The following is a 19391-nucleotide window of genomic DNA, read 5'->3' as shown; positions in this document are numbered from 1 at the left end:
TCGCTTCCATGGCTTGATGGGTTTTGTACTGGAGGTTCGGCATGGTTTGTCTGAGCGAAATGATACTTCATAAGTAAACCGCAAGTAAACAAACAAATGTTAACTTTAAATATTTTGTTGCATTAATCTAGGCCACATTAATTGCATAGATTAATGCGTTAATGTACACAGCCCTACTTATATCACCGTAATCAGCGCGTTCTGCTCATGTTATTTATGGTCTCCAATGGTAATTCAGCATAACTCATAAGAATATCGCACTTTTGGTCAGTCAAGTCCAAAGTTTTTGGAAAAATCTGCATGGATTATGTTTTTACTTATCTACTTACCCCACCCACTAAAGTTGTGTTTGGAGTATTTTTAAGTAGTTTAGGGCTTATTGTAGCCAGGGGTCTGATGTTGAAAAGAAGGCTAACCAATAGGGCTGGCGACATCAATGCATTAGTTTAATTTAAAACACAATTGTTTCTTTCACAATCAATGCATTTTTTTTTTGTATTTTACTTTAGTTGTAATACCAATTATCTATGTTTTTATAGATCTGTTGGTTGATGTCATAAAATGTCCTCTACAATCCGCTTGTTTGTGTAAATGTTTTGTTTTAAATCTTTACATCCCAGCAATTATGAGCTTATTCTTAATTAAAAGCCAAACTGAATGGAGAATGCGTATGCCCTTGTATTTAAGTGAAGTGCATAATCAAATTATAGCAGAGATAAATATTTGCACTCATTCATTTTATTTAACACTGTTCTTGAATTTGCTTGAGTTACTCCAAAAGAGAACTAACCTTTTGGGCTGCCTTGTTGGCCCCCACCGCACTCATACAGCAACCCCCCCACATCTGCCCACTGTTCAGTGACATGTCAGTTTCTCAAAACCCTTTGTTGTTCCAACAAAGATTTGTTTAGTCTTCTCTCGTCTTTGTATTAAAGAATGCCTGTGCATCTCTTATCTCTCTCTGTAGAAATATTTCAGTGCACGTCACCAATTCTTGTTCTCTTAAACAGATTGAGGAGTTACTTCATGAATTTTCTTTTTAGTCTTTGTATAACTAATTAATTACCTATTATAGTTAAACCAAAATTGTAGTAATATCTTGTTGCGTTAAACTCTTTCACATCAGTCACTCATGAATCAATCCAATAGCTTTTCATTTTGACGAAACAGGTTTACTAAACAATTCTTTGATAACATCAATTGTTGTCTCAGTTGTAACTGTTTTTAGATCTTTGATCCCTAATTGCACCGACAGATATTCTGTGCGCTGGTGTTAGTTTCTAGTCTCACCCTAAAGGTGGCATTTTAATCAATTAATAAACCCATTTATCAACTTATTTTCTTTATTCATTCATCATGAGGTTAAAATAACAGATTTGCTCAATTCTGGAATCACACAAAAATATTACCTTACATCCTCTATGATTGAAGTACATTTTCTTTTATCACTTATTTATTTTTATTTCTCTTCTGTTCCCCATCAGCCTTTTTTTATTTTTTATATGACCTGTCAGTCCTCTCCTCCATCCAACAACATCCCGTCTTTTGAAGGCCTCCTCTCTACTCCACTCATATTGTCCCTCCACAGTCCCAGGTCCACAGGCCTCCATGTCTCTATTTGTCTTAGGAATAGACATAAGAACAAGCAAGTTTCAGATACTTATCATCATCGTATTTAGTATTTTTCTTTTTCTATTCTCTGGTCCGCAGCACTCTTGCTGCTTGTATAAACCCATTAGTCTTGGGACTGGTATTTGTTGCTTACCAGTCGGGCAGCGGCTGCAGCAAGACTGCGCGGGTTCTGGAGGAGTTGGCGCAGACGGAGCGTGCCTCAATGTACTCCCGGACATCCGCCTCCATGGGCGGCCACCAGAACATCTGCGTGACGGCGAACATGGTCTGACGTACGCCCGGATGGCAGGTGAGCAAAGACGAGTGAGCCCAGGGATCACCTGTGGGCGCAGATTAACAGGGACAAAAAGACGATTGTCTGGCCACCCACGAGGTGGAGGGGTCTCACCGTTAGCCAGCTTCACCTCGGCTTCTATAGGCGATATAGATCAGGCTTTGTATTCATTGACCCCGGTCTGTAGGACAGGGAAAAATCAAAAAGGTTAAAAAAACAAAACAAAGACCAGCGGGCTTGACGGGAATTTAAACGTTTCTTAATGTACTGCAGGTTCTTGTGGTCTGTCCAAACCAGAAACGGATGCTGTGCCCCCTCAAGCCAGTGCCGCCACTCCTCTAGCGCCACCTTCACTGCCAGCAGCTCACAATCTCCCACATCGTAGTTCCATTCCGCTGCCGTCAGTCGTCGTGACCCCGAGCCCGTCACTAGAGGCGTCCACCTCCACCACGAACTGGCTAGCGTGATCGGGAAGCGTGAGGATGGGTGCTGTGGTGAACCGCCGCTTATGCTCTTGGAAGGCTGCGTCCGCGGACGAGTGAAACGGCTCCTGCTGGGAAGTGAGCATGGAGCGGAGCTGCTGTCTCGCTGTAGTCTCTGATAAACCGCCTGTAGAAGTTTGCAAAACCGAGGAATTATTGCACTTTTTTGCGGCTATCAGGTGTTGGCCACTCTGCTACAGCGCTCACTTTAGCTGGGTCCATCTGAATCCTTCCAGGAGCTACGATAAAGCCCAGGAAGGAGACAGTATCGGCATGAAATTCACTCTTTTCTGCCTTCAAGTATAACCCGTTGTCTAGGAGACGTTGCAGGACGAGTTCAACATGATTCTTATGTGTGTCTAGGTCGGGGGAATAAATCAGAATGTCATCAATATAAACATATACAAACTGATCAAAAAAGTCTCAACGTCATTTATCATAGTTTGAAACACTGCTGGGGCATTGGTGAGGCCAAAAGGCATGACTAGATATTCGTGATGTCCGGATGGCGTGTTGAATCCTGTTTTCCACTCATCCCCCTCCCTAACGCGAACCGGATAAGTCCAGTTTGGTGAAAATCTGTGCCTGTTGAAGCTGGTCAAATACCGTATTCATGAGGGGAAGGGGACATCTGTTCTTGACCGATCCGCTCGAACGGAACCTCCATCAACGGCAGAGGACGCAACGGTGCCCTCGGAATGGCCGGAGCGTTCACTAACTGACAATCCGGGCAGGACGTGCGCCACCGGTGTGTGTCCTGTCCGGATTGTCAGGCCAATAAAATCGGGTCATTATCCGGTCTAGCGTTTTCTCGTATCCCATGTGACCAGCCATCGAGTTATAGTGAGCTGCCTGGAAAATCATTTCCCGGCGGCTTTTCGGCACCAGCAACTGAGTGTTTTCCTGCCCCGTCAGACTCACTCTATACAGTCAGTCCCTAATCAATGAAAAGTGCGTAAATGACTGCGCTGCGTCAGGGCGCACCAGGTGACCATCAATTCGTATCACTTGGTCGTAGGCTGAGCGTAGGGTATCGTTACGAGACTGTTCGAGTGGAAAGTCTTCCATGGAGCGAAACTCGGGAGCCGGCGGAGTCTCTACGGGAGGCTCCGCGGGTCCCCCCTCCCCATCTGCAGTGTCGGACAACCCCGCGTCACCGCTGAGCACAGCACACATCTCCGCAGCCCCCCATTAACTTATCAAACCCCGGGCAATCTGTACTTAAAATGACGGGGTGCGTCAGGCGGGAGCTAACCGCAACCTTCATTCTATGCTTTTTCCCCGCAAATCTCGTGAACATCCCCATGCACACACCGTATTCTCACCCGGTCTGCCTCCACCAATGCTCCCGGCCGAACCAGGCTCTGGTGAATCGTAGACCGCGTGCAGCCCGAATCTACCATCGCCTGGCGTGTACCCCCCTGGATTCTTACCGGAACGCGGTACGTCGCTCCCGGACCGGGAGAGGGTCACCTGTCCCACCTGTCAGATCACCTGTCCCACCTCCATCAGCAGGCACTCTCTCTGGAGGTGACCGAGCCGCCCGCACCTCCAACACTTCTGCCCCGGCGCTTGAGAACCTCTCTGTCGGTTGGGAAGGGTGCCTGGGATCCCCGGGGCCGGTGGGTTGCGGGCTGGGGAAAACGGTGCCTGCCGCGGAGCCAGTACGGGTTGCTCCTCTGTCCGCGGCAGCCTCTCTCACCGTGGCGCAGCTCCTGGTCGGGCTGACGCCGGCGAACTCTTCCGGTCCCTCTGCGGGCCGCCAGGTTCCCGATCATCTGGCCGAGTACCACAACAGGCTGGGCCGCCATCCCCTGCTGGTGGTCGTCGTCGTCCGCCGCTTCCATCCCCCAGTCACGTTGGGTGCCACTGTAACGGGTGGGTCTGTGGGGGTCCCGGAATAATGAGGATGCGGCTGAGGGTTTTAGTGAACAGTCTTTATTTTATCGTTTTTTACAAGTGCGACTGGCTTCAGCTTCCTCGCCTCGCTCAGCTCTCTCGCTGTCGCCAGATCTCTCCTACTTAAAGGATGAACACAAACAATGATTTATCTCAGCTGAGGCTGATTATCCCTCCCCCGGCACCGTTCCCCAAACCACTCCCTTCTCCGTCCCCTCTGCAGCCGAGCCAAACCACGCCCGCCATCACAGCGGACTATAGTCGACGCAGGGGCGAAGGGTTCCATCATTTTTCCCCACAAAGAAGAAACCAGCCCCTGCTGGGGATGAAGAAGGTCGGATCAAACCTCCCCTTAGAGACGACTCTATATAGTCTTTCATGGCCTGCCTCTCAGGCCCAGAAACCGAATAAAGACGGCCCTTCGGGATGGTGGAGCCGGGCAGGAGATCAATGGCGCAGTCAAATGTGCGATGTGGTGGTAGGGCTGTGGCCTTGCTTTTACTAAAAACCTCTGCGAGATGATGGTAGCAGCTTGGCACCTTGGTCAGATCGGTGGTTTCTGAGTGTGCCAGAGTGAGTAAAAACACTTAACAGTAGGGTTCTGCTCTTGGGGCTGTGATTCCCGACATTGGTTCCTACAACCGTCCACCCACGCCATAATTTCCCCGGTGCGCCAGTCTATGTGTGGGTTGTGGCGAATTAGCCACGGAAGCCCGAGGATGAGATGGTGCAGAGGTGAGTGTATGAGGCACAGCCTTATGCGCTCCCAATGGTCGGCGGTGCAAAGTTCTACTTGTTCCGTAACATGGGTTATGGTGAACAATGCGCTTCCATTAAGTGCACTTGCTTTAACAGGCTTACTCATTGTCGGGCCCTTCCAATCTGCATGGGCTCCTCCACTCCTCCAGCGGGAGGTCGTGAACCTTGCTCAGGCCCACGTGATGCAGCGTGCCAGAGATCTGCTGAAGAACCAGGTGCAATTGCGGTCAACCTGGACCCGCGATGCCGCCTCCGATCCAGCAGCCGGTTGTCTGTGCGTGGGAGCTTAAGAGTCCTTAAACCCCTCTTGGCTTTGATGATAAACTAAATATGTATGGTAAAATAAATGTGCGCACGCACAATGATCTTATTGTATAAGGACAGGTTCTTTATCCTGAGTCATCTGATCATCATGAGACACGGAGTGGCCTTCTGGACACCGGACATACACGTCACATAGATTTCATACCCTGAGCGGAGGGGTCATCTTACCTCAGCTGACATGTCATACACCCAACTTATTGTACAAACGATACAGACATAGTCTTGTTTTGTCTAAACCCCCCTTCTTGACATGACATGATTTGCAATTTTCCCAACAATGATTGATTGTTGTTACGGGGCGTCGTGGCGCAGGGGGTAGAGCGGGAGTGCTGGGAAGCGCTGGGAAGTGCTGGAAAGCGCAAGGTTGGAGGTTTGAGTCCCGGCTGCCCCATGTCTCAAGTCGAAGTGTCCCTGGGCAAGACACCTAACCCCTAATTGCTCCCCGGGCCAAATGTAAAAAAAAATAAGTGCAATGTGAGTCGCTTTGGATAAAAGCGTCTGCTAAATGACCTGTAATGTAATGTAATTTAACCGGCTGTGCTTCGATTTCTATGTTCGCTTGGAGAATTTATTTTTGATGCGATGGTTTGGTGGTTATTTCGCAATAACTCCGGCAGGCGTTGTCTGAGAGACATAAAACATACACCACTAGAATGAGGGTGATCTGCTGTTGCTATTTGGTTGTCACCCAGTATAGCATTTATTTTCGACGGACTGAAAAAGTTGTACACCACTACGTACGCACAATATATTTTTTATCTTTGTATAGTATTTTTATTTTACTTATATTACCACAGTTAAAGTTGTGTTTAGAGTATTATTAAGTGGTCTGTTGCTAATTGTTGCCAGGACTCTAATGCTTCCAAAAAAATCCAGCGAAGAGCTCATTGTGCACATTATAACTGAGAAACCGGAGAATGTAGTCTGTATATTTATATATATATTTTTTAATCTGAATCTTTGCAATGTCATCCTCTGACCACCTTTTTATTATTAGCTTGATGTTTAAAGGCACATAAAAAGACTTACATTTCTTTGCACCCAGAAGTCTTTAATCTGCACTTGTGTCCCTTGTAATCTGCATTTGTTCCCTTTACCGACTTGATTTAGATCTCCTTAAAAGTTTGTTCCAGAATTCCCTTATATATTCTTCTCAACAGACATACGCTTACAATAACTGACTGTTTAAAGGATTATTTTGGACTAGTAAGAAGCACACAACAGCGGCATCCCTGGGGGTATGCTGTGTTTTGGCTGTTTTGGAGGGAAAGAAGAACCCTTACCCTGCTGTCGGCTGCACAGTGGAGATAAAAGATTTCAAGTGTTCTTACCTGTGTTTGTCTCTGCCGCTCTGTATCTGTGAATTACACTAAGGAGCTAGTCGATAACGCCACTACAATCAGGCTTGCCACCGTGAGTAGCATGTTCTCTTTTCAGGGCTGTCACAGAGGAAAGACAATGCAGCACACCTGTAGGTTCCTTAGAGAGATTATTGGGTTTTGTTGACAGCTCAGCATGCTAGGACTTACATTGTACAGACAAGACTGGAGACAGTCACTTTGTAAAACATGTGCTGCATGCTTGCTAGTGTGTTCGTTTAAAACGGAAATCTTACGGGTTCATAAAACTATGAAAAGGTAATTTTTCAGTGTTAGAGATCATTCCTCCTTTGCAGCTGGGTGAAGCAGATACATTTGTTGTCATCTCCTAAATGGAATAGAAAGGGAATCTGCTAAGGAAAAGTAGATTTGTTTTTATGAAGTGAATACATTATGTGCATACATATTTTCTAAAGGAAATGAATTTAACAATGACCATTGTTGTTAATGTTGTTAAGCAGACAACTATTAGCCATGTAAAATTTGGCAGTCGTTTTTTGATATGACCTGACCAGCCATGCATGCTTATATCGCATGCATGTGCATGTGAGCGTGCCCCACTGATCAGCTCACAGTCGCTACACACAGCCACTACTCTCATACTTTGCTTCACCTGATAACGGGCACAGATAGCATCGGCAGGAAAAAATGCAACACTATTAACTACTTTAGTTAAACCAGCAAGAAGTTGCTGCTGACAAAACATATAATGCGTTATATAAACTGTTCTACCTACTTTTGATTTCTGCCCCTGCTCCTTACCTTTTACTTTAAGTCATCTCTCAGTGGCAATAAAATTATGTTTGTATATCCTGTTATCACGAATTGGCCTCAGAGTGCAATATATACACCAATGTCCTCTGTCCTTGGACCCTTTCTTTTAAAAAAAAATCTCCCCTCCTGAAATAAAATTTTAAGAGACCTCAGGAAGAGAATTCAAATTTTAAAACAATCTAGCGTAGTATAATTTCACGAGACAAGTGGCTGTATGTTACAAGTTTTGAATGAGAACGGGTAGGTTTATCTGAATTTTTCTTGGAAAACAAGCTCTCAATTGTTGATCTCAACAATATCTTCAAGTCAATTAAACGGTTAGAAATAACAAATCTGTAAACTGCAGTCTGATATAAGAACTTATTATTGTGTGACAGTAATGACAATGTTGACAATGGTTTATGATCAATCCCCCATCTGCAGCACCTTTTACTATTTGATTTGCTGTTGTTTGATTTTCTGACTAAATTCTTTCTTCACTGTAATGAAAGAGGATTGATAAATACCTAGACCTCCCCATATGGGTTGCTTAAAGTTACTTAACAAATGACTTATAGACACCATTTAGAGAGAAAAAACATCACTACTTCAACCATAGGCCACCTGTAATTCACGTAAATATATATATTTGGTTATTGTGCGATCATTTGACTTTAGTAATATGTATTTTACAAGTTAAACTTTATATTTGCTCTGGGAAGAATCAATAAAGTTGTGTGGTGTTTCAGAGTATCGTCCAAGGGAATGTATTTTCTATCCACCCATCCATTTTCCTACTTTTATCAGGGGTTGGTTTTCGGTGGCAGTGGGCCTGACCGTTTGAACCAGACTTGAACCAGACCCTCTCAACCACACCAACATTTTCCAGCTCATTCTGGGGGATCCAGAGGCATTACCTGATAAGGCCATTTGGCCTGGTAATTTGGTCTCTTAACAGTTGGGCGGCCCAAAAAAACTTCCGGTTGGAGGCATGCTCAAACTGACTCCTTTCAACAGAACAAACAGGACAGTTGATGAAGAGTATGCCTGCCGGGAACATGGAACTTATTGCGGAGAATTTGAACACAACTCCTACTACTGTCATATAGAGACTGGATGGCCCTCCATACCTACCCCCTTCCAGCCCCCACCTCTTCAGGCGCTGCCTGTTGTTGATGTTGGCCAGGTTTAGAAGTTGGTAAAAGGGGTTCTTTCCACCACCCAAAGACGTCCCCCGTCCAAGTAAGCAGCTCTATTTTCAACATCACACTACACTGTGTACAATAACACTGCAAACAAAATAACAAAAAATCATTTTTTACTTGATTTATTTTTCCAAACTTGTTTATAAAAAGATAAAAGATCTCTACCTAAATAAGTTCCTTTATTTTGTCTCTCTGTGATGTCTTCAAATCCTTCATTTATCCTTCCTGCTCTGCCTTTTCATTCCACTTTAAATGGAATCCATTTTTTCTTTTCGCCTCTATAATCATCCCAAAAAAGCTTGCAACTTGTGAACTTGTGGAACACTAAACCCCTGCCCCCCCCATCCCTATCCTCCATATACACACCTTTGTACACCCACAAACAGTGGCTGGGATCTTAGGCATTCACAGTCTGATGATTCCGATAATCCCAGTTCAAATACAATTTCTGGATCACAGGATTTAAATGACATTATATAGAAATTAGATTTCACATCTGGAGCGATTGAACCTCCCCCAATCCCATCTCTTTCTAATTACACTAGTTTCCCCTGAATCTGCACCAGACCCTTTCTTCTGTTCCCTTTTTTGTTCATTCTGCATGAATACAGGCTGGGATATTCTTTACCGGCACAATGCATCTATTACAATACAAAGTAACCCAGGAGCTGCTATGTATTCCCCATGATGGCTCCCCTGTGAATAGGCTGTGTGTTTGATTCATGGTGGGCAGAAGTGTTACAGAGAGCAGTGTGTGGGTGGGTGGGGGGGCAATCCAGTCATCTACCTGTAACTGACAAACTAAATATTTACAGAAGGCCCAGTTCAACTGAATGCATTTGAGTCAGAAAGTGTTTGAAACTGGAGTCACATTAGAGTGTGGTGAATGCCGGCTTGTGTGTGTAAATTGATTGAGTGGTTGCCTGGACTGGAAAAGTACCATATCAATAACATAATCTAAATGATTCTTTATGTTATGGATTCCTTCCTGGATTGTTGTGAAAGTGAAAATGCTTTATTATCTGGAAGCTAAACATTTCTGTTACATCAAAAACAAACATATAATTCTAGAAGCAGAAATGTATATCTGCACTTCCCTCTTAATGTTTAGTTTGTGGTCGGTCATCACAGAAAGTTTAATTATTCTTGGTTGGAATGGAAGAGGTAGGGGTGTCAAACTCATTTTAGGTAAGGGGCCACTATTGCCCACTTTCACATCAAGTGGGCCCGACCAGTAAGATCATAGCCGATGATCAGGCCGCGGGGGGCGGTTTATGGACGTGCGAACGGTCCTGCCAACGGGGTGACGCCGCGACCAAAGAGGTGCCTACACTTTTTGGGCCCGATGTGATTTTTTTACTTTCAACCAAGTCATGGCGATCTACCCCCTCCCTAGTCGGCCGGTTCTGGTATGGTCTGCCCCCGACGCGCTCGGCCTGTTTGCCCACATTATTTTTTTACAATGGCAGGCGATTAAAGATTAATATAAACCTTAAAATACCAGCATTGGCCTTAAAATTGGCCCATCCAGTTTCAACCGTTTCATTGCTTGAAATAGGAGGACCGTAGAACTGTGTATTGGGTGTGCCCAGATAAAAGGATTCTGCAAAGTCCGGATAAGATCTGTTGCCAGTCTGTCTTCCAGTATCAGGAATACATGATTTATTAGAGTGTGTTAAGTGATGTTTTTGGAGGGTGCTAACTTTCCCACCTATGCCCGACAGGAGTACATTCCAGCATCCTCCATGCAAATTAAGTTCCGCTTTCCTCTTTGTGATGTGCCCCTGGAGCTTGTTCAACTCTCTCCTCCCCAGATTAAGCACCTCGGGGTGATAATTTTCTTCATTAATGAGCTCTATGATTGCAAATGAGCCACAAGAAACAGCAGATCGATGAACTTCCAAGCGTGAGATTGATTTGTTTAATATAGGCTAATTTACTATATACCGTGAGTTTTTATAGAAGGTGGAGAATACTGCACACTTTTCAACTTTTAACATGTTAACATATTTTTGTCCCTGATTATCAGTATTTACAGAATATGGAAACATTGGTATTGTTGATATACAAAATGATTTTGATACTCCTTCCAAGGGCTGACCCACAAAATGCAACTTCTGCTCATCAATGTATTGTCATTGTATGATGTTGGACAAAAAGTAATTTTGTAATTGTTCATACTTACATACACTAGACAAAGTGACAATTAGTGTGCCAGTGCAAGCCTCTTCAGTAATTAAGAAATAAAGCTATTGCATTAGGTTGTGGAAAATATTGTCTTTTGGAATAAAATAACTAGGAAGTAACGTGTCTTAGGTATCAAAGGTACATAACAGTAAATCAATGTTTGGGTTGAAATAATAGAGAAGAAATGGACATGACCCTAACAGCATTTCTGGTACTAATATGGGAAACAGTACAGGGGTATTTAAGTGGATAAACATCATCTTTCAGCATTGTTTTAACCCAAATCATTTAAAAAAGCCAACGGTTTGTAAAAAAACTCACTACTACATTAACTTAAATGAGCAGGCAGTGATCACAAAATGAATGATGAATGAAATGATAATGAAATGTTTACCACACAAAGATAATGGTGAGCCGTCGTGGCTTGATCTGAGGTTCGAGATTCGTCCCACGGGAATGATCCCGCGGGGGGTCAAGGTGGGTGCTGTTGCTGCTGACCATCATTCTGCCAAGCCAGCTAATTTACAGCCCCCTCCTCCACCCTTCAACAAACACCCCCAACCCCACAGCCATCACCGGCACTGTGCACACACACTCTCTCTCTCTCTTACTCTCTGTTTATCTCTGTCTTTCTCTTTCTCTCTCGACGGGTGCGAAGATGCCAGCAGCACGCTCCAGTGGAGACAAATCAGACCTTCTCGCCCGTGTCATCGTAAAACATCCCCAAGGAAGGTTGTGACCTCTTCACCCCTTCAACTCATCTGCAGGCATAGCAAGTCAGGAGAGAAGGTGGGTTGTCCATGCAACAGCATAACTACCTCATCCACATTATCACAAGAGAGGAAAGCTTAGGATTGGACAGAAATCAGCAAAATGCAAGAGCAGAGATTAAGCTTTTACTGAATACCCTTTCTTATTTAAGTCCATGCTGTCTTAATTGAAAATGAAATAAAAAAATAGGCACTGGGTAAAAATGAAAATGATGAAAATGTAAATGATTATAAGGAAATATGACTCTCTGAAATAACCTCTTTAAAAGTGTATGTGGCATATGTTTACCTCATTGACAGATTAATTCATTTTAATTTAATTCAACACCACTGATCTGTAACTGCCCATAAAATACCTCATATGGGGGTTAAGCAACATATTCAATTCCAGTAATGGGTAAACCGAATGATATGTGGTGTTTCCCAAAGCTCAATACTAGGGCCCCTTCTTTTCAACACCTAAATGCTTTCATTGACTGAAATTATGGAAAAAAACAGTGTGTTATCACTATATCACAATACCAATCTAGGTGTAATTATGGATTCAGACCTCAACCTATCAAGACAGTTAAAAAATCAATCTACTATCACCTAAAGAATATATCAGGGATTAGCGGATTTACGTCTCAACCAGATATGGAAAAAAACATGTCTTCAGTAGTCTTGACTACTGTAATGGTGTTTTTACATGTCTTTGTAAAAAGTTAATTAGTAAGCTACAGCAGATTCAGAACACTGCAGCTCGAGTCCTCACTAGGACCAAGAAAGTTGTCTTGGACGGGTCTACTGTCTGTTCCCAGAGTCAAAATTAAACCTAGAGAAGCAGTGTTCTGTTCGACATATCTTAAACAAGGTTCCAGAAAGCTGCAAGTCTGCTGAGCCTTTCTGTTTGCTGCTGCTTTTATTTGACCAGTTTGGAATTTTAAAACTTTTACTGCCAATCTTTTTCTATTTTTGTCTTTTTCATCTTTTAAATAAATGTTTTTTCTTTCATGTTTCATTTCAATGCTCTTAACCTTTTTTAATCTTGCTTTATGTTTAGATGTTTTAATGGTTTTATGTGAAGCACTTTGAATTACTTTATTTTTTAAATGCGCTATACATATAAAATTGCCTTGCCTTGATAAGGTGGATAAGACACTGCTTTTATTATATTGATTCAAGAAAGGTTGACCAGTTTAAATTCCTTTGTCTGTTCGCTTCCTCTTTTCTTGAACATATTATGATGTTTTGAGAAGTATTTAAGTAATGTTATAGAGAAGGGATACACTCATTCCCAGTTGACGCTATATTTACTACATCCAGTAAAATACTACAAAACCCATGTTCATCAGGGCAGAACAATGGTTGCTTCCCAGCTGAACCACATACGCTGATTGCTCTGGTCAGGAGCAAATAGAAAAGGCTAATAGTGTTTGCTAATCTCCCTTTGTGGCTGAGATCCCACAGCCTGGTCAACCCTACACTGTATATCAATATATCTATATATAAAAAAAATATATGCATGGGGCTAACCCCATATTTGACAGGTTTTTGTTTTCTGAGGGGCCTAGTGTCCTAAATTTTTAATTATGTATTCTCAGCTGATTCAAGCGCCTGCATTTTAATATTCACAAACTTTTTATGCTATTCAGACATATACATTACAAAGACAAAAGTTGTTAAACATTTTCATGATTGAAAGATTTTGAAAGGTAAGAGAGATACATAGGCGAGTGGCAATGATGGTTGGAGAAGCCAGAGGAGGAGAGCTATAGAATAAAATCTATTAGCAACAACTTGCCTGTTCAGAGACCAATAGCAAAAGATTTGTTTACCTACCCTATCTGATGAAATTCTGCAACAATGCCGTTTTTGTCAAGAAACGCTCTCTAAAACTATTAAATATATAAATTTACAGAAGTTTATAACGTCTTGGTGTGTTGTTGGACAGAGGCAGAGTGGCTATTCCTCACCTCTTTAATGTTAATGTTAAGACACCTGCAACACTTTTTGTTTCAACTTGGACGCTGACCTGAAGGGCAATTGGGATATATCAAGAAGGGTCAAATTACAATCTGTTGGCTTTTTGTTTATAAACACAATTTGTAATTTTTTTTCTGTGCTGTTTGGGACAAATACGGCGCAAATGGAAAGTCAATGAGAGTCCTGTTTCATGGTTTGAGGTAAACCCATCCGTGTGATGTAGTATCATTAATAATGAGACTTTTAAAAAGGCAATTATTTTTACCTTTTTCAAACTGTGTCGGTTTACAGAATAATATAACAAAACTCATCTTCGAGCATTTAACAGTTTGCATACTTTTTTGTTTTGCCAATTTTACTATTACTGTAACCTGTGGTTGAGATTATATTTCAACGTGATGAAATTCTAATTAACCTTTTGCGCTATACTTATTTTTACTCAATAGAGCTTGAAGACATTATAATGTCACTCAATGAACATTAGCTTTGCCAATTAGCTAAGCAGAACTGTGATGCTAACAGCTAATGCTACTAGCTCTTCTTCTGCCAAATTTAACATGCATTTGTTGTTCTCAATGTAGCGTATCAGCGAAAGGATTGGACTCTGTTAGTCTAAAGCCCTGATTAATTTTGTCTAGTAAAACTAGTTCGTCACACATTTTACCATTGACATGTAAGCAAAGTAATTTTACTTGTGACATTCTCTGTCAGTGTGGGATGCAAACCTAGCTTACTGTCAGGTACTGAAGCATTAAGAAAGACATGTGTGCATGTTCTCATGATACTAAGTTTTCTTTGATAGGTCGAACACCGAGTTCTCGTGTATGTAGCACTTTGTTTTTTTGTTTCCATCTTTGGTGCTCAAAATTCAGTGATATTTCTGTTTGCTGTCCAACAATCGCTTTTCAAGCGGCTTTCCTTGGTTAAACACAGCATCACTCTTGACTACTGGATGGATCAGTCCACCTCTCCTCAGACGCATAACAGTCACCCACACATACATTCAACCTCGTCCGGTGTCAGACTCCCTGCTGCTCTACCCTGATGGAGCCATCAGCCAGAAACCAGACAGGGAGCAGTTGTTCTCCTAGTCTCATCCCCGCAGCAGAGCTATGACAAGGACAACAATTTGGCCACCCTGCCACAGTCACAACTCAGGAAGACAGCAGGGGTTTGTGTGTGTGCGTTTGACTGAAAGAGACAGAAGGAAGGAGAGGTCCCTTTGTGTAGGTATATTTCTGTCAAACCAGTGAGTGTGTTCCAATATGGAAAGTGCCAAATACAGGCATACACAATCTATTTGCAACTAAATAGTTTGTTTCATGAATGTCAAAGGCTTTTGCTTTCAAAAGTTGGATATATTTCCTCTGTATTCTTTACATATAGACAGGCTCTCTTGTCCTTCCAAGGAATAGAGGTTGGGCACATGCAGGTTCTTTGGCCAGCTTTGAATTTTACCACAGGCACGGTAAAACGACGAGGCTTTTGACACGGGGGGGTAGGACAAAGGGAAATGGGGTTGTGTGGTGAAATGGTTAATATGAATTTTAATAGAGGCGGCAATGTCATTATCTCCAAATCCGTTGAGCCCTCTCGACCGGGGGTCGCGCCGTCGACGACCACTTTACATCCCGAGCGTGTCAGGCTGAGAGACGGGGGCATGACTGCCAATCCCATCCGGAGGATTTGTGTCCCCCTCCACCAAATTCAGTAAGCACATGCAGCTTCATAAAGGTGTTGAGAATTGAGGAATTTGTCTGGGAGGCATGGCCAAAGTCAATGAGCTAGTTTTGCTTTTCAGCCACAGAAAGAGGAAACGGGGTCAAGGCCTTTGTGAGGCACTTGAATCTTCTTCCTGACACTGAAACAGGCCCCAGCAAAGGAGGGGGGTCTGCCTATGAATGAGATAAACAGTGTCAGATTTACACACTGCCATGGTTTCAACCAACCCTTGCTAATCCCTTCCCAGAAATAAATTGTCCCATTAAAATGAGATGTTGCCCACATAGGCCTAATAAATTGAAAATTCTTGTTTGAATCATGGGTAATTTGGACGGAATCCCAAGCATGTAGCAGAGACTCCAGCAAAATAAGATTATTTGCTGTGTATTATAATGTATGCAGCAGTTTTTATGCCACCAAACAGTGTCAGTGAATCCCCCCCGATGCAATGTGTCCTTATTTATATGCAGTTATTCAGGTATGCAGTAAATTCCAATTACTTCTTAAGATTTCTATTTAGCATGAGGGGGCAATATGACAGGAAAGCTCTGTGTTTTGAGCGGCATTGTAAATCTCGTTAACTCTTTGCAGCGTGTGGTGAGGAATCTGCATTCATGGCAGGTAGCGAGCAGTGCATCCGATTTGAGTTCTTTATGTGTTAGAGGGGTCTGAAGTAGATTCAGCTCATTTGAAGATTTCAAGGTTGATCCCAACTAATTTGTTTGTATAATGATACGTAGATTTTGTAAGGTCATTCCGTGTCTTGAAATTTGACTATTTGCATTAGGACTGTCAAAATGAATGTGTTAACCGATGTGATTAATGTGGCAGAGATTACTGCAATAAAATATTTTAACGCAGTTAACGCAACTTTCTTTACTTAGTTACTTTACAAAGTTTACCCCAAAAACGAAACCGGCAATAGCTGCAGTCAGTTACCCAGGAGAGAGCAAGGTGGTAGCTGGACGATGGAGGAATGGAGTTTTGCGTCCAAGATGATCACATGTGTGTAGTTCGTGTTTAACAAAAATACAATTAAACAACAACAGCATCTAAAAAACATGCTTACTAAAGTCATTACTTTTAACTTTTAATCGCGATTAATGAATTGACTGCCATATTAATATAGTAAATGTTAATGTCGGCCTCAAGGACACAGAAACTTCCCGCTAATGCCTAGACTAAAGCCTAGACTTTGTACACTGTAACAAACTCATATGTATTTCTAAAAGAAAAGTATTCAATGTCATGTCAACACTTGAAAAAAAATGAAAAAAATGTAATAGTATATAATAGTAAAACTACTCAGCTACTTCATGAAATTTAGGCCACCATGAAAGAGTTAATAACAAATAAGTTCTATCTTTGTTTCTGTCACAATTCAGGTATTCATTTAAATTATTGTTATGTTTTCGAGATTTCTATATTTTCTCAAATTTGACCGGGCCTATGCAGAAGAGTGTGAAAACTTCTTCTTCTTCGTCTTCATATTATTTACCTCAGGATTGTCTGAAAACTGCCAGTTCCAGCAAACAGTGACACGTGTGTATTTTTTTGTGTTAATGTGATTGAAAAATGTCAAAATTTGATGTCAACAACATGAATTTGTTTCTGTTGTGAATTGAAAGCTAAGGAATAGAAATATGCACTAAATAGAAATGTTATATTTAACATACAAACATCAGTTACTGGATTGAATTTCCTTAGTGTGTGTCCACCTGTCTTGTCGTACTATACAAATCCCATCCTTATTCTCACAAGTCTGTGCCCTCCCAATGAACATGGGTCTGGGCCTGGATTATTAGCATGAAGAAAATACTTGCTAACTCGGGCATTGGTTTAACTGATATGTGCTGATGCGTTATAAGCTACAGTATGAGTGGAGTCTGCCCCAGTGTCCTCTCCTCCGTGTTGGACCCCCCCCAGGGGCCCTAAATCTCCGCTCCTCTTCCCTGCATCTCCTACTGTCCCCTCCCCCCCTCTGACGTTCATGCCCAGCCGAGCAGAGCTTTGCCTATGCATTAGCCATCCATTTCCCCCGGCTGACACCTCTCCAACATAAAACCGTAAGGCAGATGTAAAATATATCTCTCCTGGCGAAAATAATGCTTTGTCTACCTGCTGATCTATTGGATATAAAAATAAAGCCGTGGCTTTGATGCAGGCTTTACCTTATGCGTTCCTTTGCTTTTTGCACACAGAAAGCTCCAATGAAGATGGATGGAGCGGGATTGGGTGCTGTGCGTCCGGCACAGCAACATCACTCAGTGTACTTTCTCCTCCTCCTCCTCTTCCCCTCTCTAGGAGTCCTTTTTATTACATGTTGTTGAGCACTGCTTCGTTTTTTTATTGATCATTATTCAATTATTATGCAAGGATCTCCAGCCTGCCCCACTTTGGCCAAGTGGTATATACTTTTCCTGCACGTCCTCTCGTCCGCTTGTCTGCATGTAGCTAGGGCACGGTCCCAAAGTGGCGGGTCTAAGAAGCAGTTAGCCATTCACTGATGAAGTTAATGAGTGAATTTTAGCATCTTAGAATACATTGAGATTTGGGTCTCGCAACGCGCCGTTTAACAACAATAGCGACCACCGGCAGTGTCCTTCCAAGAAGACCCGACCCCAACTCGGTAGAGACAAGAAACTAGAGGTAAAACAGCTGGACCCAGATCAGCCTGACCTCACAAACAGAAAACAGACCGGCGTGAAAAGGAAGCCGCACACATGACGCTTCTGCAGAGACTTTTACACCTTGGATGTTTAGTTAGCTAGTTAGCTACAAGTCATATTTTCATGCACCGTGTGTATAACGTCGCCGTGTTAAAGTTAACATCGCTACCCAGCTAACTAACTGACTAAGTGCGGCGAGGACACACAACCAGGACATGGATGAAAACAGGCACATTTCATCCAAATAACTCATTGTGTGAAGTTTTGTGGGGCTTTTGAGAACACATAGGTTCATAGGTTTATCTCAATATATACATATATACACATATACATGTTCTAATAGATTTTATATACATATATTTATATTATGATATATTTATCCTTTAATATAATATATTTATTATAATATATTTATATTGGATAATTATAATATGATATAGTTTATATGTATATATTTATTGTATACTGAATTGTTTGAATAAGATGTCATTATTATGTTAAACTGTTGGAATAAATGTTAAATATTTAACTGCGAAGTAATATTGCGTGTTTGGTAGCTTTTTTCCATTGAATCATACTGGGATGTTTACTGAAACTGATTGGCTTGCCCTACCTAAAAGAAATCCACCAGCCGCCACTGCTGCTATAGCTCTTTGGATCAGGGTGAACCGGGACTGCCCCCTGGCTTTGCAGCTGCAGCCTGTTACTGTACAGGCCCAGCTGTATCGGTTTTAATTTGAATGATATTCGGAGATTAGACATGCCTTGGTTTTTTTCCACTTCCAGCTCCTTTCAAACAGTTTAGACCCAATAAATGCACAGGTATTAAAAAGCATCAGTAATTAGAAAAGGGTTGGGTAGTCATAAAGTGGTGAAATAGTGAACAAGCTGAATTTTAAAAAGGAAATTTTAACATACTATGGATTATGTTTCTCTTATTTCATAATACAATTAAAATGTTTTCATTATAATTTGGATTTTATATTCACCTGCTCCTCAAACCAAAAGCTTAGACAATTAAAGACCTGCTTAGATCAGATGAGCAGTGAGCATTTCCACAGGGCCTCTTTGGTGCTGTAAAAAACCGTCTGAAAGCATTAAATCATCCAGGTAGGCCTCATAATTAAACCACCTGGCAGTCTTTACTATTAAAACCATTGGGCTTTAGTCCTTCAAGGTGGAAATTAGGTGCAGGATTTTCGAACTAAACATGCACTAATAACTTAACCATAAAACCCCCACCATCTCAGTGTTAATACATTAAAAAGCAGATAAATGGTTAAACAACATTCACGGGCGGCTCTGCTCTTTTTAATGCAGGTATCAGCTGCAGCCAGCTCTCCCTCTCTCTCCGCGCTTGCGGGCTTTTTT

The 19391-nt window shown here is 42.2% G+C and overlaps 1 long non-coding RNA gene across 1 annotated transcript; it reads right to left on the bottom strand.

Moving 5' to 3' along the window:
• Nucleotides 1-1435: 1435 nt before the first annotated feature.
• On the bottom strand, nucleotides 1436-3046 carry LOC144405447 (uncharacterized). Its single transcript, XR_013467040.1, has 2 exons — nucleotides 1766-3046; nucleotides 1436-1622 (listed from the first exon to the last, which is right to left on the bottom strand). It is a non-coding gene; the product is annotated as an uncharacterized LOC144405447 (long non-coding RNA).
• Nucleotides 3047-19391: the final 16345 nt, after the last annotated feature.

Source organism: Gasterosteus aculeatus, chromosome 1 (genome assembly GCF_964276395.1).
Source record: "Gasterosteus aculeatus chromosome 1, fGasAcu3.hap1.1, whole genome shotgun sequence".
In the NCBI taxonomy this organism is placed as follows: Eukaryota; Metazoa; Chordata; class Actinopteri; order Perciformes; family Gasterosteidae; genus Gasterosteus; species Gasterosteus aculeatus.
Note: the sequence above shows the minus strand (reverse complement) of the source record. Positions and strands in the feature narration are given on the sequence as shown.